Below are 25,954 nucleotides of genomic sequence, written 5' to 3' on the forward strand. Positions count from 1 at the left end.
ATGTTAAGCTATATAATTGCTTAACTAAATGTGGATCCACCTGCTTAGCAAAGAGCACCAGCAAACTTGGGGTAAAGCTATATTTAGTTGCAATTGAACACATTTTAATGAATATCAATTACTAAAAATCAATGCTTCTTTAGGAAAATAACCGGGGGTGGAGGAAGCCTCCCAATTCAATGGGTGAACTATACTAAGCTACTGAGGGGGCACCAACCACCTGCAGCAGCACCCCAGCACTAAAACCTTAATCCCGGCCCTGGTGTGGTGGAGCAGGCTGGAGAGTGAGTCTGCCCCCCACACATCCCCACAGCTAGGGTTGTCAACTTTCTAATAGCAGAAAACCGAACACCCCTGCCCCACCCCTACTCCAACGCCCTGCCCGGCTCACTCCATTCCCCCTCCCTCCCTCTCCCCCACCCTTGCAGGGGGTTGGGGTGCAGGAGGGGGTACGGGCAGGGATGAGGGCTTTGGGGCACTGGAAGGGGCTCCAGGCTGGGTCAGGGGGGTGGGATGCAGAAGGGGTGAGGGCTCCAGGATGGGATGGCATCCGGAAATGCCAGCCTGTCGGATCCGCAACATGCTCCGCAGCCGGAGACCCCCACTACCTCTCCTTCGATGGGGTCGCCTTCGATTTCCAAGGCACCTGCACCTACATCCTGGCCAAGACCTGCACCAACACCGGGAACCTGACATTCTTTGCCGTGAAGGTGGAGAATGTGCCCTGGGGCAATGGGAAGATGTCTGTCACCAAGCTGGTGTCCGTGGAGGTCTACGGGCTCACGCTCACCCTGCTGCAGAACAGGAAGGGGCTTGTCATGGTAAGTCCTGCTCAAGATGTTCCCAGGGGGCTGAACCCTGCAATGGGGCAGCCCCACTGATGTGGCAATGCAAGGAGCACTTGTCTCCTGGGTCACTCATTAGGAGCGCGCAGGCAGGAGGGGTCAGACACTCAGGTTCTGATCCTGACCTTATTGGCACCAGGGCCAATCCAGAGGCATCCCGCTGAAGAAAGCAGAATCGCTCTGGATTTTCTCTGGGACAAGTGAGATCGGAATCCTGCCCTCAGCTCATTGCGCTCAGTGGATGATTGCAGAGTAAGCCCAGGGAACTGATATCAGAATCAGGCCCTGATGCCATTACACTGGAAGAGGTGACCCTGGATTTACCTTGGGGTCAGTGAAATCAGAAGTGACCATAACATAATTGAGTTCAGTGGAGTCACTACAGATTTGCCCAGGTGTCACTGAGACCCTATCTTGTGCCCATAACCCACCCCTACAGCATCCACTCCCCCGACTCACAGGGAATGCTCCGTCTCTTCCATGTGGACGGGGCGTCTCACAACCTCCCTGTGGTCGTGACCGATGGGCAGCTCCAAGCATATCAGCATGGTGGAAACGTGCTGGTGCAAACAGACTTCGGCCTCACTGTGAGCTATGACCTGGTTTACCACGCCAGAGTCACCATCCCAGGGAACTACCAGGGCCAGACGTGCGGCCTGTGCGGGAACCACAACGGGCGTTGGGACGACGAGTTCCTGCTCCCCGATGGAAGGGCGGCCCCTAACGTGGCAGCGTTCAGTTCTGCCCGGAAAGTCCCGATCCCGGGGGTGGCCTGTGAGGATGGATGCACCAGGAACAGCTGTCTGGTCTGCAAGGAGATGAAGAAGGACTTCTTCAAACAGCGCAAATACTGCGGGTTGCTCACGGTGCCCGATGGCCCCTTCGCCACCTGCCACAGCACAGTCAGCCCCACTGTGTATTTCAACAGCTGTCTGTATGATCTGTGCCTGGGCAATGGGGACTCCCAGGTCCTGTGCCAGAGCATCCACAGCTACGTGACAGCCTGCCAGGAGTTCCGGGTCACCGTCCAGCCCTGGAGGAGCACCTCCTTCTGCAGTAAGTGCCGTGATGCTGGTGTAGCACAAGGGCCTGTCCCACTCGCTCCCCTCCCTCTGCAGGTATCTAGGTATCTCATTCCAGGCCGCTGGGCTTCTTGAGAGACTCCTTTGGGTGGGAACCAACAACTTCATGTTCCGTTATAAAGGTGACCTGATCCTCTCGTCCCTGTTAGATTCTCCTCTCCTTCATGTCTGTCCCTCTAAGGTGTGGGGTGAGATCTCTCCAGCCATCAATTACTTCTCTCTCTGCTTTAGCTCTGAGCTGCCCGGCCAACAGTCACTACAAGCTGTGCGCCGACCTCTGCACCACCACCTGTGCCAGGATCACCGATGCCAGGAAGTGCCCAGACACCGGCGCCGAAGGCTGCCAGTGCGATGATGGCTTCCTCTTTGATGGCCAGGGCTGCGTGCCTCTGCAGATCTGAGGGTGCTTCAAAAAGGGGATATATTACAAGGTACTGCCCCCTGCTGGGGTATTAAATCCTATCCGTTCGCTTCCTCCATGCCCTGCTCTCATCAGCCATGTTGGATCAGACCGTTGTCACTTGCCAATGGCAATACATGAATCTCTGTAGAAAGGCGAAAGGCACTAATGGTGCAAGGCTTGTTCCATGAACCGTGTCCCTGCAAGGGCAGTGGAGTCTAGGGGTTGGAGCAGGGAGCTGGGAGTCAGGACTCTTCGGTTCTCTCCCCAGCCCTGGGAAGGCAGTCATGCTGTTATACTTAGAAAATGAAAACCAGCAGGATCTTATTCAGGGAATAAGGCAATAGTAGGGGATGTAACATTACAGTAGTTGTGGGGGACCATCCGGAAAATATGTCATACCAATGGTAAGCTGTTATCTGTCTCTCTGCAGTGGCAATTCTTAACATATCCCTGTTTGTATTCATAATATGGATGGTTCGGTTTCCCACATTCCCTTTTGTTTGTTCTAGGAACTGTGTTACCTCTTTACCTTTTAATAGGTGATTGGTGAATTCCTGCCATTCAATATCAAGATTGACAGAGAATTCAGCTAAATCAGTGCTCACAGTAAGATGAGATTTTTCTGGCTGTGGTAGATAGTAAGTGTGATTATTAACTAACATGGCCCCCTCCCCACAGGAGCTGCACCCCAATGGCTCTAACCGACATGGCTTCCCCCCCCCCCGCAAGAGTTGCTCACTAACAGCTCCAACCAACACAGCCCCGTCCCCCACAGGAGCCGCTCCCTAATGGCTCTAACCAGCGTGGCCCCCTCCCCCACAGGAGCCGCTCGATAACGGCTCCAACCGACGCAGCCCCCTCCCCCACAGGAGCTGCTCCCTAACGGCTCCAATGGACGCAGCTCCCTCCCCCACAGGGGCCGCTCCCTAATGGCTCTAACCAATGCAGCCCCCTCTCCCTCAGGAGCTGTTCCCTAATGGCTCCAGCTGACACAGGCCCAGCATTGCCAGTCTTGTGTTTTTTTCACAAGTGCCGGGGTTTTGCCGGGGGGCTGGGGCTTGTCTGGTGATGGCGCGAGAAGCTCCAGGCCCCTGGTGAAGTCCAGCCCCGCTGGGAGCCAGCAAAGTCGCTCCTCTCCGCTCACCGCTCTGATTGGGGGAGCAAAGAGTCCAGCTGCCCAGGGTGGTGCCGCTCCCTCCCTTCCCCTGTCCCATGAGCAACGGGATGGGACAGCTCCTATGCTCCTCCCCCACCCACAGCACCCACCCTGGGAAGGGGCAAATGGGGGTGAGGAGCCCCAGGAGCTGCTCCCAACCCATTGCAGGCCTCCCTGGGACGGGAGGGAGAGGGGTGAAAAATCCCAGGAGGAGCAGAGGAGAGGCTGTGGGGGGCTGAGTTGAGCAGGTGGGAGTCTGGGATTGCTGGGGCGGAGGCTGGGGCTGAACTGACGGGGGATTGATGGAGGTGGGGGCTGGGGTGCTGAACTGAGGGGAGCTGTACTGCTGGGGTGGAGAATGGGGAGCTGAACTGGGGGTGTTGGACTGATGGGGATGTGGGCTGGGGTGGGGTGGGGGGGCTGGACCGATGGAGGGTGGGCAATGGGGGGTTACTGAGGTGGCTGAACTGATGGGGGGAATGGGTGCAGAGAGAATAGAAGGGGGAACTGGGGGACAGGATTAATTACTGCACAGGGGACAGGCAAATGTGGGGGTGACAGCTCCTGCAACAGGGACCAAAATCCCCTTCCCTTAGGAGAGTGGGCAACATGAATTGTCACAGACACGCACTGAGGTGGGCGGGAGAGTTCTAACATCAAAAGACAGGCCGCAATTCACAGTGCAGTCCTTTTAAAAGAAGCTCTTTATTTCTTGGGGCCGATTTCATGAGATTTAGGGTCTGACTCACAATTTTTGATCTCTTGAGATTGGCAATACCATAGACCCCTCCCCCACAGGGGTGGCTCCCTAAAGGCTCTAACCAGAGCCGTCCCCCTCCCCCATGGTTGGCCTCACCAATTCCTAGTCTTAGTCCTTTTGAAATCCCAATGAAATAGTTTTTCTTCAGTATTTGCCAATTTGTGACAATCAAAAGGCTTTGAAGAGATGGTCCAATTTCAATGATGTTCTGATGGAAACCATGCAAATTCCAAAACCCACCTGGTTTTCTCCCAGCTTGCTGACCTGGCTCTTTGGCATCTTGCCAGCAGGATTGCCTCAGAGCCGGGTCTCCATTTCCCTTCAGAGAAAATTTTGCAATTGATTAGATTTATTCTAAATTGGGACGGAACCAATTTTCGAAATATTGAAATCCTCCACCATAAAGAATTACTTTTCTCCAGCCAGTTCTATCTAACATGATGCTATAAACTATTTCTGGCTCCGATTTGGGACCAGATTCACTGAAAATTTTGGATGGGGCCCATTGCTAATCTGAGCAGAGGTCAGAATGAAATGTAAATGACTAGTGCCGTCGATTGTGACCTTTGCCCTTTCTTTCTCACCATGAAGGTGAATAACACCAGGGCCCACTTACCCATCTCCCTCAACAATGGGGCCCTTCGGCTCTATCAGAGCGACACCTCCCTCGTCCTCCACACCAACTTCAACCTCAGAGTGTCCTACGACTGGAACAAACACCTGAGGGTCACCGTCCCTAATGACTTCTCTGAGAGCCTGTGCGGTCTGTGCAGCAATTATAATGGGGACCCTTCCGATGACTTCTGGACCCCAGCCGAGGATCAGGATCCCAGTGCCATACTCCAGGAGCAAAACTGGGAAGTGGAAGATGAGGATCAGTTTTGCTGGCACAATTGCATTGGAGGTTGCAGACCCTGTGCCCCCAGCATAGCCAGAAAGTACAAGGAGGAGGCCTCGTGCGGCCTGATAACCAAGGTCTCAGATGGGCCCTTCAGCCAGTGCCACATCAAGGTGGATCCTACAGTCTACTTGGACAACTGCATGTACGATCTGTGCCACAACGACGACTACAGGAAGGCCCTGTGTGAGGTCCTGAAGGCCTACGTGGACGCCTGCCAGCTGGAGGGGGTCAGGATTGGAGAATGGAGGCAGCTGGCCAGATGCCGTGAGTACAGATTTGAATGCCAACATTATATAAACGGGTCTGGGGGTCAGCACTCCTGCATTCTATTCTTCTCCTTAGGAGGGAGTGTGGCCTAGTGCTTTGAGCAGTGGTTGGGATATGAGGACTCTTGGTTGTACTGTACCTACAGTATCTCTGCCTGTCTGTCTATGGTATTTCTAAGGTGGCTCTCACTGTGAATATATAACATCTGCCGATGACACATGGGAGTCTGAGATAAGTTGATGCCAATTTTTAAGTCAATCATCCCTTTATGGGCCTGATCCTTTAGGGTGCCAGGCACCTCCTGCAATGTGATGAGCATCATTGACTCTTCTTGAGGTGAGTGGGATTGGAGAGCTCTCTGTGCCCCATTAGAGATGTCCCTTTCTGTCTATTTTAAATTCTGCTTTTTCATGGAGAGAACTTGCTGCTAAATCTGTGGGTCCTTCACTCTCCAGCCATGGAGTGCCCCCTGGAGAACAGCCAGTACCAGCTCTGTGGAACAGCCTGCCCAGCCACGTGTGTGGACCAGTCAGTCCCCAGCAGCTGCCAAGACCCCTGAGTGGAAAGCTGCCAGTGTAAGGATGGTTTTGTGCTGAGCCAGGGCAAATGCATCCCACAGGGCAACTGTGGGTGCCAGTTTAAAGGGTGCCCCATGCCCCCAATGAGAGCTTCTGGATCGAAGAGGCATGTGGGACATGGTGCATGTGCAATGCAGCCACTAGACAAGTCGAATGTGTGGGTGCTACATGCAAACATTCAGAGAGATGCGGGCTAGTGAATGGCGTACGGGGCTGTTACCCTTCCAGCTATGCCATCTGCTCTGTGACAAGGAATCTGTGCTATGCCACCTTTGATGGACAGAGATACGACTTCCAAGGGCACCTGACACTACCAGCTCACGGCTCTGTGCGAGAAGGCAGAGGGACTGGTGGACTTTAAAGTCTACTTCCAGGAGAACAATACCGCTCCTGTACAGATCAAGGTTTATCAGATTAACCTCAGGGTCAGCAATCAATTCCCTGGGAAAGTCCTGGTGAGTTTCTCAAATTGTCTCTAATCTCTCTAAAACATTTGTGGAAAGTCACCTGTGTGATCCAGAAAAGTTGCAGACAGCGCATGGAAGGATTTTGAAATATAGGGTGAATTGTAACCACATTCTTCTATAAACAGGGAGCCAATGGAGATATTTAAGGACTGAGGTGATGTGGTTACACTTCAGATGTGTGAGAAGGTGTCTGAATCATAGGACTGGAAAGTACCTCGAGAGGTCATTAGTCAAGTTCCATGCAATCATGGCAAGATTAAGTATTACCTAGACCATTCCTGACAGGTCGTTGTGTAACCTGCTCTTAAAAATCTCCAATGATGGATATTCCACAACCTCCCTAAGCAATTTATTCTAGTGATTAACTACCCGGACAGTTAGGAAGTTTTTCCTAACGTCCAAACTAAACCTCCCTTGCTGCAATTTAAGCCCACGGCTTTTTGTCCTATCCTCAGAGATTAAGGAGAAAATTTGTTCACCCTCCTCCTTGAAACAACCTTTTATGTACTTGAAAACTGTTATCATGTCCCCTCTCAGTCTTCTCTTCTCCAGACTAAACAAACCCATTTTTTCAATCTTTCCTCATAGGTCATGTTTTCTAGATCTTTAATCATGTTTGTTGCTCTTCTCTGGACTTTCTCCAATTTGACCACATCTTTCCTGAAATGTGGCACCCAGAACTGGACAAAATATTCCAATTGAGTCCTAATCAGTGCAGAGTAGAGCAGAAGAATTACTTCTTGTGCCTTGCTTAAAACACTCCTGCTAATAGCAACAGTGTTACACTGTTCAATCATATTTAGCTTGTGATCCATTATGACCTCCAAAACCCTTTCTGCAGTACTCCTTCCTAGGCAGTCATTTCCATCTTCTATGTGTGCAACTGATGGTTCTTTCCTAAGTGGAGCACTTTGCATTTGTTACTCCTGGGGAAATTCTCGCATAATTTTGTATTTACCCACATAAAAAACATTTTCCTAAGAAGTGCTGCAGTTCTGCCTTTTTCCCACCAGAGGCCGCTGTGATACCAGAACAGCCAGCTGCTTTATGCCTGCTGTTATAGTGCCACAGCGGCCTCTGGTGTGCAAAAGTCAGAATTGCAGCACTTCTGAGGCAAAATGTATTTTATGCGGGAAAATACTAAATTCTATGGCCAGTGATGCAGAATTCCCCCATGAGCAGCACCTTGCCCGTGGAGCCAGTTTAGGACAGAGTGGGGCACACAGGGCTGCTGGGGGGTCACAGACTGGGATTCAGAATGACTTGTAGGGAGGACAGACTGGCACATGGGCTCAGGAGCTAGTTGGGTGACAGCGTTGAGCCTGGGGAGGGGGGAGGGAGGCTGCAGAGACCCGTGGGGATGAGGGGTTTGGGGACGGGGCAGATGTGCCTGACTGAATGGGAGAGGCTTGGGGTCATCCAGAGTCTGCATGGGGGAGGCTTCCCAACACCCTAACAATCCCACCCCCCATGAAGAAAAACCTCCCACCCACACCCAACACTCTCCAGTTTCACTCCTAGGTTCCTTCTCTCTCCCTGAGGTCCTCCGTTACCCCTGACTCCCCAAGCCTTTGCCCTGCTTCTGACAGGTGCAGGAATTACAGTTCTGTATTGTAATATAAATGAATTACACAAAGTTCTGTTTCAGAGTAGCAGCCGTGTTAGTCTGTATCCGCAAAAAGAACAGGAGTACTTGTGGCACCTTAGAGACTAACAAATTTATTAGAGCATAAGCTTTCGTGGGCTACAACCCACTGCATCCGAAGAAGTGGGTTGTAGCCCACGAAAGCTTATGCTCTAATAAATTTGTTAGTCTCTAAGGTGCCACAAGTACTCCTGTTCTTTTTACAAAGTTCTGTATGAATATGCCTAGTAAGGAATCTGTCAAAAACAACTTTGCCAGAATCTTTTCTTTTTTTTCTTCTTCTTTTTTTTTTTTTTTTTTTTTTGGTCTATACATACTGACAGATATCTTGAAATAAATTACCAAAATAATTGAAACTGGCATGATTATATTGTGTTATTTTGACAAATAAGATATGCAGAATTTTGCAGAATTTTCAAACATTGTGGGCAGAATTTTTTATTTTTTGGCGCAGAATTCCTCCGGGTGTAATTTGTCCTTATTGAATTTTATCTTATTTATTTCAGACCATTTCTCCAGTTTGTCCAGATCATTTTGAATTTTAATCCTATCCTCCAAAGCACTTTCAATCCCTCCCAATTTGGTATCGTCCACAAACTTTATAAGTGTCCTCTCTATGCCATTATGTAAATCACTGATGAAGATATTGAATAGAACTAGATCCTTGCAGCCAAAACTGATCCTTGATATGCTCTTCCAGCTTGACTGTGATCCACTGATAACTATTCTCTGGGAACAGTTTTCCAACCAGTTATGCACCCACCTTATAGTAGCTCCATCTAGGTAGTATTTTCCTAGTTTGTTTATGAGAAGGTCACGCAAGACAGTATCAAAAGCCTTACTAAATTCAAGATATACCACATCTACCTCTTCCCTCCCATCCACAAGTGTCCACACTGTCAGAGTGTGCTCTCACCCCCAATGGGGCACCTCCTTGTGGCTGCAGCTTGGAATTAGCTCTGCCTTTCTGAAGCCCCTGCCTGCGAGTGCTGACTGTATGACACTCTCTCTACCTGAACTCGATGGCTCCCTCCTGGTGGCTTGGCCCTCTGGCTAGGTCACTGTAGTTTCTCCTTTCTGGGAGGTTTGTGTACCGAGTGTCACCAACTGCCCCAGGCAGTCTTCCAATTCACTGCCCCTCTATGGTGCCACATCCCCAGTGGCTGGTAGGGGAACGTGGGCTCACCCTCATCTTTGGGTTCCAGCCCAGGGACCCTAAAACCAGCAGCTAAGGTCTACCCTGTCCCATGCCTTGTTTCTGTTTCCTTGGATTGCTTCCTATGTTGCCTCTATCAGTCTCCTTCTCTACCCTTCTCCGGCTACACCCTTCCCTCCTGGCCAAGACCCCCTCACCTCTCCCTAGCCTCAGAGAGTGACTGCAGACCTCCTCCCTGCAGCCCCCTTCTGCCCTAAGCTACCTTGCTTTATACCAACCCCACCTGTTCCTGTTCAGCTTCACTCTTTAATTAGTTCTCATTGCTCCCTGGCTCCTCCTCCAGGTGCATCTTAGGTGGTTAATTGGCCTGTCTAGCCACCTTAACCCTTTCAGGGGCAGGTGTGGGGTGAGCACTCCCTCACAGTGTCAATAGCATCCAGCAGAGGTGGGAACCTGGGGAGCTGGGGCTCAAGTAGGACAGAGAGGAGGGACCTGCAATAGCTAATGCCAGGGGAAATTCAAGTCTGGTTAGAGCTGGGATTCAGGCAAGCTGTAGGGAAGGAAGCAGGCCGGACTGGATGATTATTTGAACAGAGGTGGCTTATTATTGTAATCATGGACCAGAGTTCTGTGCTGGGGTGAGAGGTTCCACCAGAGGTGAGCAATGTTTCATATCCCATGTGTCTTGCTTTAACAGGTGAACACTTTCCTGATGAATCTTCCCTTGAACCTCATTGATTAAAAAATCACTGTGTATACGAACACAGCAGACAGAGACAGACACACACCTTGTTTGTGGGAGAGAGAGAGAGAGATGCACACTGCCCCTTTAAGTAAGCTGACCCACTCTTAAGTGCATTGTCTTTTTAAGTGGATCAGGAAGTTGAGACAGCAGCTGCTGCCCCAAGCACTCTCTGTCTCTCTCCACCGGTGTCACCTCCCTGCTCTATATGGAGAAGGGGTAAGCAGGGTGCAGGAGCAGGGGGACACCCTGACATTATTAACAGGTGTGTTGTGAGCAAGACACGAGAAGTCATTCTTCCGCTCTACTCTGCTCTGGTTAGGCCTCAGCTGGAGTATTGTGTCCAGTTCTGGGCACCACATTTCAAGAAAGATGTGGAGAAATTGGAAAGGGTCCAGAGAAGAGCAACAAGAATGATTAAAGGTCTTGAGAACATGACCTATGAAGGAAGGCTGAAAGAATTGGGTTTGTTTAGTTTGGAAAAGAGAAGACTGAGAGGGGACATGATAGCAGTTTTCAGGTATCTAAAAGGGTGTCATAAGGAGGAGGGAGAAAACTGGTTCACCTTAGCCTCTAAGGATAGAACAAGAAGCAATGGGCTTAAACTGCAGCAAGGGAGGTCTAGGTTGGACATTAGGAAAAAGTTCCTAACTGTCAGGGTGGTTAAATACTGGAATAAATTGCCTAGGGAGGTTGTGGAATCTCCATCTCTGAAGATATTTAAGAGTAGGTTAGATAAATGTCTATCAGGGATGGTCTAGACAGTATTTGGTCCTGCCATGCGGGCAGGGGACTGGACTCGATGACCTCTCGAGGTCCCTTCCAGTCCTAGAATCTATGAATCTATGAATTAGCCCCCCCGCAAAGCAAGCAGGAGTCTCTGGGAGCAGTTCCAAGGCATAGGGCAGGAGCAGCACATGGCAGTGGGGGAAGGGACAGTTGAACTGCTGGCAATTGATAGCCTGCTGGGCGGCTGCAGCACAGGGACCTTAGGGGAGTAGGGAGCTGATAGGGGGGCTGCTGGTCCACCCCGGTTCCAAGCCCCCACCAGCTAGCTGCAACGGGCTGCTCTTCCTGCAAGCAGAGGACAAAGCAGGCAGCTGCCAAAGGGGAGCATTGCACAACTTTAAATAAGCATGTTCCCTAATTGATCAGCAACGTTAACCGGGACAAGGGAGGTCTAAGTTGGACATTAGGAAAAAGTTCCTAACTGTCAGGGTGGTTAAACACTGGAATAGATTGCCTAGGGAGGTTGTGGAATCTCCATCTCTGGAGATATTTAAGAGTAGGTTAGATAAGTGTCTATCAGGGATGGTCTAGACAGTATTTGGTCCTGCCATGTGGGCAGGGGACTGGACTCGATGACCTCTCGAGGTCCCTTCCAGTCCTAGAATCTATGAATCTATGACAGTTCTATTACGAGATAAATAAAAAGTGTTGCATATAAATAAAAAGGTGATACATTTAATGTTTGATATTTAATAGGCTATTTATCAGTATTAATTCTCACTGTGCCGCAGTTTATCCATCTTTAAAATGGAGAGAATACCTGTCTGCTCCACACCGTTTTTTGTGACTAGACTAAATGAACATCTGTACTTACTTTCCTGCACAGAAAGAAGCAGAATCATCTATTACATGACCTTGGTTCTGGCAGATAAGGCTCTTTACCAGCCACTGCTTGCAGAAGCTGTGGGCACAAATTAGGCCAAGCACTTGTGGAAATAACAGCTCCCAACACACCAGACAACTGAACCCTTTGAGGAAAAACCCCTCCTAAGAATCCAGCCATGACAATCCATCTCCTTCACCATCCAAGTTCTGGAACACTCCTGAAACCTCTGGGACAGCAGCTCCATGGCAATAATTTCTACTTCAACAGTTTCCTTGTAATCACTGCAGAACCATGCACCTCTGGCTTTCAGAACAGCTAAGGCAGGGCACTAAATGTTTAGCTGGGCTCACGTCTTTGATCACACCCATCATGTTTGGCAATCTCATATGTGGTGCTTTCTGGCAAGAATGTAGAAATCACATCAGATACAAATTAAGACCCACAGCAGCAGAGACCAATGCTTAATTGTATGTTTTAAAAAAGCCAAAAGAGAGACACTCTTGCTACAGCATTTCATGTAGCATACCACACTAAGGGAATTAGAGTGAATGACAAATGGCCAAAGGAACTTAAGGTAACTAAGCCCTTTTGTACATAGTAGTATTACATATCTACGTAGTATGTGCTAAGTAAAGTTTGAGATATCACATCCATGGAGCAGTTTTCTTTTTAAAAGTAAGATCTGTTAACCTGTAGTCAGTAACACAAAATGTCTTAAGACCCTATCAGTGTTTTTTAGTAGTTAGAGCAGGGGTGTGAAAGTCAAAACTTGAATTCAGTTCCCACCTCTGTCACTGACTTCCCTTACACCACTTAATCTCATTTTGGTGGAGTGAGTGTAATAATAATTAATTACTTCACAAGGGTGTTCTGTTGTTTTAATTAATGTTTGGCACTTCAATATTTGATGATGAAAGGATCAGAAAGAGTTAATTAGGGTATTGCTTTAATATCTGATATTTAGAGCAACTGTCAGTTTATAACTATAAATGTATTTGTACAATGTATGGCTTGATGAAAAAGATATATAATGCTTTTCTTCAGCAGGTACTTTACTTCAAAAGACAAAGTAGATCATTGAAATTGTTATACCAATAGAATAAAAACCAGCAGGATCTTATTAAGAGGGATAAGGCAAAGATGCCACATTTATTGTAAATATACTGATAAAGCAAAAGATAAAAGTAAACAATGTTGTTTGACTACTTATTTCTTATACACACACACACACACATACATATATATATATATAGAGAGAGAGAGAGAGAGAGAGGTTCATTCACACAATCATTCATTTAAGTTCTGTATAGGTGTTATAGTTACCAGCCTAGAAGTTGCTCATGCCAAGTTACTGGCCAGGTATCTTGGTCATGAGGATGGAGCCGAGTCTGTGTCAGATGCACCTGATGCTCCTGGAGGTTGGCAGAAGCACCAGAGACTCAAAGTCCTCAGTCTTGAGAGTCCATTCTTATAGGATTTAATTCCTATGTTAGTTTATGGGAGCTGTTTCATCCTGCTGTTGCTGACTCAATCAGCAGATGGCACATTCCTGTCCAAAGTGGCACATTCCTGGTGGCTCCACACTGTCCAAAGTTTGTGTTTCTCATCCTTCCAGGTGATGGGGTGGATCCCAGTTTACCCTCAGGGGGTTGTCTGGTGGTCCTACTCGACACATTCTTCGGCCGATGGATACTCCCTTTCTAGGCTGGCACCTCCCTAACCATTCATGTATATCAAGCATTCATCAGCATACATTCCATATCTTAACCATATTTTAATTTACTGTCTCCACCACTTTCAGGCTGTGTGCTAATTCATTTGAGATTCCCGGCCCTTTAATCACAGAGAGTGGGGGTCTGTCCTAGGAGCCGTTGAATGAAGTGAAAGTCACTTAACGGCTTATAGTGTTTGTTTACATTGTATCAATTACTTCAAGAACAAAGTCAATTAACTTGTTTGTAAGTTTTACATAGTAACAAAGTATCTTTCACAGGATAGATATAAGCAATGGTTTCTACAGACAGTAGCTTACAAGTTTTAACAGAAGACCCAAGAGATTTTTGTACTTGGTGAAACTGTTGGATTTTAAAGTGTGGGGGACAAATTATGAGGGGGTCACTGTCACTTGGGGGAATCACTGTTAGTACCTTCTTTAATATCCCTACAAAATATTATCTGTAGTCAGTCCCTGGGGCACAGATGTTAAGCAATTTCTACAAGTCACAGTCAGTCAAAGCAGAACCATAAAAAGAACCCAGATCTCCTGATTCACCTGTTCTATCCTCCGCTCTCTAGCTACCTGTCATGTGATGAACTACACCTTCTGTGATGGACTACTTTTACTGAACCAGGGCTGACTGCAGACAGACACCAGAAATGCCGGCTGTTAGCCAAGCATGGGAAGCAGAACTCGGGATCTTCAGCTCCAAAAATAGGCCTCTGTCACTTGAGCACAAAGAGAATTACCACCAGTTCTCCCTAAACTTGGAGCTTTTATTTATCTTTTTGGGCTAGTCTCTAGAGAGGGCACATACTCATAAACAAATGGGCAGGGCAGGGGCAGGCAGGGATGCACACATATATAACAGCCACTACATCACCCCCTTTTTGTGAGTTAACACCTGGTTGTCATGGCAATTGCACCACAGCCTTCATTGTGACATCCTCTAGCCCAAGCAAAGCTATTGAGGCAATCAACAAAAGTCAGTGCGCAACTTGGCCTCAGAGAGAGACAGTTGGTGCCGTGCTATACTGCAGCAATTTTCAGTTGTTAGTCATTACAAGATTTGGCATTCCGACCTCAGAAGTAAGTGAGTTTTTCCATGTACCCAATATAAGAGAACTGTGTGAGGTTTTTTATGAATGGAGTTGTGGGGCCACAGGGGTTTCAGCCTAGTTCTCAGTGGGCATTAGATAGATTATTCCTGTAACTTTGAACCTAGATGATTCCAAATGAAAACAAAGCTAACAAAGAAAAGCCTGAAAGAATCTTAACCTAAATAGGACTTAATCAGTCTCTTAAACAGAGGGATATTCTATGAGATATGGGAACAGTTTTAAGGCCAGTTTCAGCTGCAGAGATCACCTCATTGTTTAATTAATTCCTTTGCCCTATCATTAATGAGATGAGTACCAACCTGAAAAACAGTCCTATCTTCACAAGTCAATAATAATCCTTTGTCTAGCCAGTGATCCTAAATATATATATATATAGAGAGAGAGCACCAATCACCACAACATCTCTCTATCCATCTACCAAAGTAGGGAAGTACTATTTACCTCTCACATAACACAAGAAAAAGGGGTCACCCAATGAAATTAATAGGCAGTAGATTTAAAACAAAATGAAGTACTTCTTCACACAATGCATAGTCAACCTGTGGAATTCATTGCCAAGGGATGTTGTGAAGACCAAAAGTATAACTGGGTTCAAAAAAGAATTAGATAAATTCATGGAGGATAGATCCATCAGTCGCTATTAGTCAAGATGGTCAGAGACTCAATCTCCATGCTCCAGGTATCCTAAACCTCTAGTGCTAGAAGCTGGGACTGTACAACAGTAATGTTGAAGTATCAGAGGGGTAGCTGTGTTAGTCTGAATCTGTAAAAAGTAATGTTGAAATTGCCCAGTAATGTTCATTCCTTCTGAAGCATCTGGCACTGGTCACTTTCAGAAGACAAGATACTCCCATTGTCCAATCATCTCTCTTTAAATGCATGGAAGATTTCCCTAATGTCTAATATAAATTTCTCTATTTGTATTCAGTTAAGATCTCAGAACCCATTCGTGGAGGATGGAGTACCTCAGGTCAAGGGTGGATTCTTGGTAAGAAGATAAGAAAAGTTTTACATTGTACACACTGTACAGAGTGACAGAGTGTGTGTGTGTGTGGGGGGGGGAGTGACAGGGAAAAAGGTCTGAGTTTGAGCCACATAGTGTAGCCAAAAAGCCTCAGAATACCATGTAGGCCACTGACAGCTTCACACATAATCCTGCAGGCAGCTCTGCTTAGTGTATAGTGTCGCATGTCTCCTTCTGAACCCCCTAACAGTTGAGTGGTTAAATGTCTGGGTTCCTCTCAGAGATCCCTTCCTAAAATAATAGTTTTAGGTGCCTCAAAAACTCATTAAGCCACCCTTTTAAATCAGGTTTCCTGCTCAATGCTGGAGTCAGCAATCCTTTAGCTCCTCTACTGTTCACAGCATTCCTTAAACCCACAGTTCATAAATTGCTTTGGTTATTGGTAAAATACTCTTATTAGGAACTCATTGGGATATTGTCTGTCATTTTACACAGAGGAACAGAATAATAAACAGACTGTGTATTCCAACCCTAAATCAATAGACTCCTCCCAGTGCCCTACCCATTCCTAACATTTTGTTGTTTCCATTTAATTTAGGATGAATACTCCATCAAGGGCCAAACCAAGGGTCCACACGAGATTGGCAACGATGTTTTGGCCCCTAACCTATTTTGTCTTCCCAAATCCAGCCTCCCCACCTTTTAAAAAGCTAGATCCATCCTTGCTCAGGTAATTCTGGCAATGAGCATACTCCTTGCCCTAGGTTAGAGTACTTTGGGGGCTGCAGGGTTTCAGGTACATGTATGGAACAGGGCCCCCCATCTTTCTGAAAATGTGGATGCAGCACTGTTCAAAAAACTCTTCCTTCGCCAGGGGTGTGTGTCCTGCCTGGACCCCGGCAAAGTCTGGGAATGCCCACATCTGGAGCTTGGGACCCATTTTTCTAGTTTATGATGCTCTCAAGAGTGAGAAAAGAAGGGAATTAGGAACAGAAAATGCAGCAGTCACATGTTAGTGTGATCTCAACTTTGCTCTCTGTATTTCACTGGGACTGTAGGGTAGGCAGGGGGTGAGGAACAGCTCTACTAAGAGGACAACGTACTTACAAAGGTATTTCTACAGTGTAGTTTGGGGAAGGGGCAACTGAGAGCTCCTCCAAAGATCTCAATCGCTTGTAAAGAGATTATTCCCTAAAATCCTTTGCCCGGGAGTAATGGAACACTCCATCCCTGATTCAATGGAGTTTATTTTCTCCTTTGGTAGTGACCAAGACCAAGAAGAATGGCTGATGCAATAAAGCACATGGTGAGACAGCTGATGGCCATATAGGGATTAGGGAGTCATGGGGCTCACTGCTTTTCCTCTCTCTTGACCATTTAGCTGATATGAGAATTTAGGAGTCTGCGGGAGCCCAGTTCCCCAAATTGATTTGAAATTTCTGTTGATGAAACAATCGAGATTTTATTAGAGGATGGAAGAAAGTCACATTAACATTGATTTTACCAGGCCGTGGGATCATTCAGTGTTATTAATGTAAATTATGGTATATGAGGAGGCAGGAGATACAGGAGAGAATTCCTTTCCTGATACTCATATTTCCTTTCCATTCATGTTATTTTAGGATCAATACTCCAGCATGGAGTCACTGGATCAGTGACTCTCCCTTGCCTGCCCCTGTACCCCCCGAGGCTCGGTTGTTTGAGAATGACGAAAGTTTCGGACCCTCTACCTCTGAGTGAGTATTGGGATTTCTTCACTTCTTTATCTGTATGTATATTGGGGAGGGTGCATGTCCAAGTTTGTGCAGGGCTTTGGGTGTAGACAATATGGTTACCACATTTCTAAAAAGATAAACACATAACAATATATTCTCTGCAGTCATTGTAAGAAAGAACTACATTCTCTCTCACCCTGGGCATTTTCTGACCAACAACCAGCTCCAACCATTCCTCCTCACGTTAACATTCTCTTGCAATGCAAATACACCTTTCCCGCAATCCTGACTTCACCCTGCTTCTATCTAGTTAGTGATTGTCATATTCTCCCCTATCACTGCACTTCAGTGGAAGGGGAAAGTCTTAACATATTTGCAGAGTGATTCAAAGACTCAGGGTATGTTTACACTACCTGTCAGATCAGCGGGCAGTGATCGATCCAGCAGGGGTCGATTTATCACGTCTAGTCTAGACGCGATAAATCGACCCCCTAGCGCTCTCCCATCGACTCCTGTACTCCGCCACCGCGACAAGCGCAGGCAGAGTCAACAGTGGAGCGACAGCAGCCGACTCACCGCAGTGAAGACATGCGGTGAGTAGGTCTAAGTACGTTGACTTCAGCTACATTAGTCACGTAGCTGAAGTTGCGTAACTTAGCTCAATCCCCCCCAGTGTAGACCAAGCCTCAGTTACTGCTTTGGCAAAGGAGTTTACTACTATTTAATTTAGAACAGACCCTCTTCCATTCAGTGAGTACAGGAGATCTACTGTGCAGGTACATCTTTCTTTTGTGCGGGGAGGGGTCAGTAAAGGCTCAGGGTAAAGCATGGAATAGAGTTGCCATCTACCTGAAAACGTAAATACAAGATGATTATGTTGCTCCAGGCATTCTAAGGAGGCACCAAATTCCAGATTCCTCAGGACACTGGCCGACCAACACCTTCCCCCAACTATTGCTTCTCATCTTAGCATTTACATCAAGAAAGAATGATTCTTTACTTTCCAATTTATATCATGTCATCAGAGCTTTAAAGAGCAGCATACAATGTCTCTGCCCAAAAGAGCTTACAATGCAGCAGATCGATACAGATCTTACTGAGAGGTGGTAAAATGGGATTGTGCTGATGCAAATGTTTGTGCTTCTTTTTCCTTGAGACAGAGATCTTCTTCATCTCCAACTTCACAGTCTCAGGCGGATCAACTGAAGAGTGGGTCATCTTCTGCCCAGCAAATACTGAGTCTCTCTTCAGTTCCTCCCTCCTCAAACACCACACAGGGTGATACGTCAGTGTAGGGAGTAGGGTGGAGGCGTGTAATATGGCAATCGTCTTCCTGAAAGGGGAATTGTTGGATGATCACACCTTGCAGGCATTTTAAAGAAGCACCAGCTTCTGGATCACTCAGGGCACTGCCTGGTCTATGACAAAACTTGGTCATAGCTTCTCATTTTAGCATCTCCTTCAAAAGTCAATATCCTTTACCCCTGGGAGAATTCTGCGCCAAAAAAAAAAAAATCAAAATCAAAATTCTGCATCCTTTATTTGTCAAAATAATGCAATATAATCACATCAGATTCAACTGTTTTGGTAATTTACTTAAACTACAATACAGAAAAATCACAATAACTATTCAGCATTTCCTAGGCACATGAAAGTTAAGTTACAAACACTTGGTAACTAATACCCTTTCATTTAAATTACATTACAGAACACAAAACAGCAACAACAACAAACAGTAGAATGTCATTTTAAATTGTTCAGACTTTCACACATGAAAGTCATACAGTTTTGGTAATCATTGTCCTGGACCTGGCTGGGTACTTTGGGAAGTGCTTGGTTCGGATTGTCCTGACATTTTATTGACTCTTTGGTAAATGTTTTATTTGCCCTCAAAGTCTTTTTTTTAATGGGTAAGTAAAATAAATCCTGAGCTGTATTCTAACCCCATTGTGCCACTTTGGCACAGAAATAAAGTGAGAAAGCACATAGATCTTCCTAGCTGAGGATTCCCTTACTGTCATTTATAATAAGGCTCCTTTACATCACTCTGGCAATGTAGGGGCCTTAAAACTTTTACAGGTTTTATGCTCCTGGGGAAATTGACTGAGAAAGGGAAGAGTTACCTAACAATAGCAACATTAACAACATTAACTGTAACAGTCAGGCTGCTACATTTCTGCTTCAGAGAATGAGATCAATTAACCAACAACAGCAACTTTAACGATGTTACTAACTACATTATCAGGCTACTAATGCCTCAGAGAATGAATCAATTAACTCAGGCAGGGCTACTACATTTGTGCCTCTAGACTGCCTTGTGCATAATAAAAAGCCCTACCCTTCCACACCAGTCAGCTGTTGTAGCAAGGGAGAGGGACAGAGTGTCTCTCTCTCTCTCTCTCTCTCTCTCTCTCTCGATTGTTCATGCACATACCACATACACCCCCCCCTGAGATCATGCAGGCATGCATGCCCAGCCCCCCGCCCCTCTCTCTGAGGTTGCTCGATGCATGCTAGAACAGACGCGCTGCTGGGGAAGAGGCCGTGTCCCCCGGTAGATTTTATTTGCATTTTTCTGTGCAGGGGCACAGAAAAATGTGGGTCATATGAATTCCCCTAGCAAGTATAATATGGAGATATACCTATCTCCTAGAACTGGAAGGGACCTTGAAAAGTCATTGGGTCCAGCCCGCTGCCTTCACTAGCAGAACCAAGTACTGATTTTGCCCCTGATCCCTAAGTGGCCCCCTCAAGGATTAAACTCACAACCCTGGGTTTAGCAGGCTAATGCTCAAACCACTGAGCTATCCATCCCCCATGTTTCATCTTTACCCTGTATCATGCTATCTTGTTCCTTCTCTGTTGTGTGAGAGTGAGGGCCTTGTTTCCTTTATCACAGACTCAGTTATCTGCAATATTAAATGAATTTTACTGTTAAAAAGCCTGGAGTCACTGGTTCTCCTGCCTTTGCCTAGTTCCTCTCTCTTGTCAAACACAATCATTAGCAGCGACTCTAATTATTCATGCTTATGAGATTGCGAACAGGATCTAGTTTTCCACAGTTCCTTGGCATTGTCTCCTGCAACCTTCTCCAGAACAATACAATGCAAATCAGTGGAGTTCGCTCTACTAAACACTTTGGGATATACTGGAGTCTACTGTTCTCTACCCACAGTTCTTTCCTTGTTTCTTCTGATTCACTGTGGGGAAGGCGGCTCTGTATTTTATCCTTTTGAAGAGTCATGTAGATCCAGCTGGCTGGTGAAGTTGAGGGTATATTAACATGGACAATAAAAGCAAATGGGAGAGGTAAAATGGGGATTGTTCAGCTGTGTCTAATATTCTATTTCCATTTCTCTTATTTCAGGTGGATGCCATCTTCCTCAGGAACTTTCAGAAGCTACAGCCAATAATATGCTTAAGGTTGGCGCGTTGTCTGTGGGCGAGGACTGGGCTGCCTTCCAAGGTCTCTGAAAGCGAGGGATCATTGTTCAGGATGGGTTGTAGATCACCGATGATGCGTTGGAGAGGTTTAATCTGAGGACTGTAGGTGATGGCCACTGGAGTTCTGTTGGCTTCTTTCTTGGGCTTGTCTTGCAGCAGGAGGCTTCTGGGTACACGTCTGGCTCTGTTGATTTGTTTCCTTATTTCCTCATGCGGGTATCGTAGTTTTGAGAATCCTTGGTGAAGATCTTGTAGGTGTTGGAGCAAATGCGGTTGTACCTTAGTGCTTAGCTGTAGACAATGGATCATGTGGTATGTCCAGGATGGAAGCTGGAGGCATGAAGGTAGGCATAGCGGTCGGTGGGTTTTCGGTATAGGGTGGTGTTAATGTGACCGTCACTTATTTGTACTGTGGTGTCTAGGAAATGGACCTCCCATGTAGATTGGTCCAGGCTGAGGTTGATGGTGGGGTGGAAGCTGTTGAAATCGTGGTGGAATTCTTCCAGAGTCTCCTTCCCATGGGTCCAGATGATGAAGATGTCATCAATGTAGCTTAGGTGGAGAAGGGATCGTGAGTGGACGAGAGCTGAGGAAGCGTTGTTCCAGGTCAGCCAAAAAAATGTTGGCATATCGTGGGGCCATGCGGATGCCCATAGCGGTGCCACTGGTCTGGAGGTATATAGTGTCACCAAATTTGAAAGAATTGTGCATGAGGATAAAGTCACAGAGTTCAGCAACCAGTTGTGCTGTGTCATCATCAGGGATACTGTTCCTGACAGCTTGTATTTCATCTGTGTGTGGTGTGGCAAAGTACCTCCTTCTCCTCAGCAGGCTCAGTCCTTTTTAGCCTTGGAGACCCAGGCTTGGACAAAGCAAAACCCTGTAGGTAGCACAGGGGCTGGCTATTCCTCCCCTCAGTCAGTCCCTTGCGCTTGTTTGTCTTCCCTTCTGGGGACAGAGTGCAGCCTTCCTTGCTGGAAGGGTTCAGAGCCTTGCTGCTCCTAACTTACTGGCAGCTTCCCTGGTTCTCTCACTCTCTCTTCCCCCCCCCCTTCCACGCCGGGGAGGGTTTAAAAAGGTCCCAAGCAGTTGGAGCCAGCTGAACCTAATTAGTTCCCTAGTAACCCCTTGCCCAGCTGAACCTTATTTCCCCATGGTTCTCTCTCTTCAGTGGCTTGGGAGAGGCCTTTTTAACCCCCTGGGACTGATTACTACCCCGCCCTTTGTAGCTGTTTGTCCTGGGTTTGCCACAGTGGGATGTTTGTGTAAAGAGCCTCCACATCCATGGTGGCTAGGATGGTGTTTTCTGGAAGATCACCAATGCACTGTAGTTTTCTCAGGAAATCAGTGGTGTCACGGAGATAGCTGGGAGTGCTGGTGGCGTAGGGTCTGAGTAGAGTTTCCACATATCCGGATAGTTCTTCAGTGAGCGTGCCAATTCCAGAGACGATGGGGCATCCAGGATTTCCAGGCTTGTGGATCTTGGTAGTAGATAGAATAAACCCGGTCGGGGCTCTAATGGTGTGTTGATTTGTTCCTGTGTTAGTTTAGGGAGTGTCCTGAGTAGATGGTGCAGTTTCTTAGTATATTCCTCAGTGGGATTTCAGGAAAGTGGCCTGTAGAATTTGGTATTGGAGAGTTGTCTGGCAGCCTCCTTTTGGTAGTCAGACCTGTTCATGACGACAACAGCAACTCCTTTATCAGCCTCTTTGATTATAATGTCAGGGTTGTTTCTATGTATAGGTCTATTCTATGTATAGGTCCAGACTGTCATTTCGACCCTCAGGAGGAGTCCATGTGGAGTTCTTCTTGTGTTGTTGGTGGGAGGGTATCTGTGTATCAGTGCACTGTTCAGTGTTATCTTGAAAGTATTCTTTGAGTCGGAGATGGCGAAAGTAGGCTTCCAGATCACCGCAGAACTGTATCATGTTCGTGCGGGTGGTGAGGCAAAAAGAGAGTCCCCGAGATAGGACAGACTTCTGCCGGGTTGAGTGTGTCGCTGGATAAATTGACGATATTGCTGGGTGAGTTAGGGGTACCACTATTCTATCGTGGCCCCATGTGGCAGGTAGGATTTTAGACAGCTTGCGGTCCTTTTTCCTTTGTAGAAAGGTGAAGTGTGTAATGTAGATCTCCTGTCTTATGTTAGTAAAATCTGTTTGTGTGGAGGGTTGGTTATTTATGAAAGTCTCCAGGTTGGAGAGCTCTTTTTTGATGTTTTCCTGTTTGCTGTATAGGATGCTGATCAGGTGGTTCCTCAGTTTCTTTGATAGTGAAATTTCCAAAGGCAGGTATAAATATGCAGGCAGGAATCAGTCTAGAGATAACGAGGTTAGTTCAATCAGGGAGGGTGAGGCCCTCTTCTAGCAGTTGAGGTGTGAACACCAAGGGAGGAGAAACTGCTCTTGTAGTTGGCTAGCCATTCACAGTCTTTGTTTAATCCTGAGCTGAAAGTGTCAAATTTGCAGATAAACTGAAGCTCAGCAGTTTCTCTTTGAAGTCTGGTTCTGAAGTTTTTCTTTGCTGTAGGATGGCTACCTTTAAATCTGCTATTGTGTGGCCAGGGAGGTTGAAGTGTTCTGCCACAGGTTTTTGTATATTGTTTCAATTATTTCAAATTTGGTGACAATAGATACCTCCAGACCAGTGGCACCGCTATGGGCACCCGCATGACCCCAATATGACAACATCTTTATGGCTGACCTGGAACAACGCTTCCTCAGCTCTCGTCCACTCACGCCCATTCTCTACCTATGCTACATTGATGACATCTTCATCATCTGGATCCATGGGAAGGAGACTCTGGAAGAATTCCACCACGATTTCAACAGCTTCCACCCCACCATCAACCTCAGCCTGGACCAATCTACACGGGAGGTCCATTTCCTAGGCACCACAGTACAAATAAGTGACGGTCACATTAACACCACCCTATACCGAAAACCCACCGACCGCTATGCCTACCTTCCTGCCTCCAGCTTCCATCCCAGACACACCACACGATCCATCGTCTACAGCCAAGCACTGAGGTACAACCGCATTTGCTCCAACACCTACAAGGATTCTCAAAACTATGATACCCGCACGAGGAAATAAGGAAACAAATCAACAGAGTCAGACGTGTACCCAGAAGCCTCCTGCTGCAAGACAAGCCCAAGAAAGAAGCCAACAGAACTCCAGTGGCCATCACCTACAGTCCTCAGCTTAAACCTCTCCAACGCATCATCAGTGATCTACAACCCATCCTGGACAATGATCCCTCGCTTTCACAGACCTTGGAAGGCAGCCCAGTCCTCGCCCACAGACAACCCGCCAACCTTAAGCATATTCTCACCAGCAACAAAGCTCGATGCCAACTCTGCCCACATATTTACACCAGCGACACCATCACAGGACCTAACCAGATCAGTTACAACATCACCGGTTCATTCACCTGCACGTCCACCGATCTTATATATGCCATCACGTGCCAGCAATGCCCCTCTGCTATGTACATCGGCCAAACTGGACAGTCCCTACATAAAAGGATAAATGGACAGAAGTCAGATATTAGCAATGGCAATATACAAAAACCTGGAGGAGTACAAACAGCAAACAGGAAAACATCAAAAAAGAGCTCTCCAACCTGGAGACTTTCATAAATAACCAACCCTCCACACAAACGGACTTTACTAAAAGAAGACAGGAGATCTACATTACACACTTCACCTCTGTACAAAGGAAAAAGGACTGTAAGCTGTCTAAAATCCTACCTGCCACATGGGGCCACGATAGAATAGTGGTACCCCTAACTCACCCAGCAATATCGTCAATTTATCCAGCTCCACACTTAACTCGGCAGAAGCGACTGTCCTATCTCGGGGACTCTCTTTTTGCCCCACCACCCCCACAAACATGATACAGTTCTGCGGTGATCTGGAAGCCCTCTAGTCTATAAGGTGCCACAGGACCCTTTGTTGCTTTTCATACCAGAGGTTCCCAACATGCTTTACAAACCAACTCCCCAACAGTCTGAATCACTATTGATCCCAATTGCTATGGACCTGCATTCATTCCACAAGTGGAACTCCCTTGGATGGCAGTTGATGTTTTGCATGCAGAATCCTAGAATATCAGGGTTGGACGGGACCTCAGGAGGTCATCTAGGCCAACCCCCTCCTCAAAGCAGGACCAATGCTCAAACTACTGAGCTATCCCTCCCCCGTCATGCTATGGAGATCCACACTGCACATCAGAGTGGGAAATATTGCTGAGTCTGTGCAGAATGAGAGACAAAGCACTGGCATAAGTTCGCATTTATTGTTTGATGGCTATTGCAGTATCAAACTTGGGCCTCATTTGGTTAGTCAATGTACCCAATTATTGTAATGGTAATGGTTTTATTGTATTCCCAATTATTATGATTGTAATTGTTTGCATTTCTGTTTATATTATATCTGGTGTTAGGTCAATTGTAATGATTTTAGTTATACTCACCTGGTTATAATTGTTTGAGATGTAAGATTTTGATAAATAGCCTTTCAAATAAAAGCTCTGGGTTTTGCATCTTTTACTCCTGAGTGGTGCAGATTCATGCAAGCAGGCTGTGATGCGGTGTTCATCCCCAAACAAGGCCTGAAGGGGTAAGTTATGCCAATTTACCTATAGGCTACACATGGAGGAAAGCCAGGAAATGTTAAGGCCTAATTGGCCTAATCTTCATCTCCAGGCCTTGTGTGGGGTGGAAACCCCATCGCACAGGCCCACAAGCGTAAGTACAATTCAGATCTGAGTAAGGGTTGCAGCACTAGGTCCATAAAATATCAAGTCAACCAGATCTCTCTCATCAACATCGAAATGTGTTTGGCCCAGATCCTCAAAGGTATTTAGGTACATAGGCTAATATATACAAAAGGGCCTTAGGCATAGGATGATCAGTGTCACAACACCTAACTTTTAGGCCCCTAGGCAAAGCGATAGGCACCTTTGAATGCAATCCACAAAGCCAGCATGCTAGGAGCCACCTAAGCCATCCAGCGGGAGATGCAGACAACAGGGGCGTATCCTAAGTCCCACGCTTCTCTCAGAGTTCAGCACCTATCTCTGCTAGAGATCCATGAACTGAGGTAAGAAAGGCATTAGGTCACCTAAGCGGTGAATGGGCCTGATTTGACAGGTGTGCTCAGATGCCACCAACTGGATCAGGACTTTTAGATGAGTTTACACAAAACAGCTGGGGTGGGGTGGGGTGGAGAAAGAGAGCAGCTCTCTTATAACCTTTAGCCTAGTGGTTAGAGTACTCACCCAAGATGTGGAAGACAATCCCCCCCATTCAAGTCCCCCCACACACACACATCCTCCTGAGAGGAAGCAGGGATTTGAACAGGGATCTGCCAC

Source organism: Emys orbicularis, chromosome 20 (genome assembly GCF_028017835.1).
Source record: "Emys orbicularis isolate rEmyOrb1 chromosome 20, rEmyOrb1.hap1, whole genome shotgun sequence".
NCBI classification, from domain to species: domain Eukaryota; kingdom Metazoa; phylum Chordata; order Testudines; family Emydidae; genus Emys; species Emys orbicularis.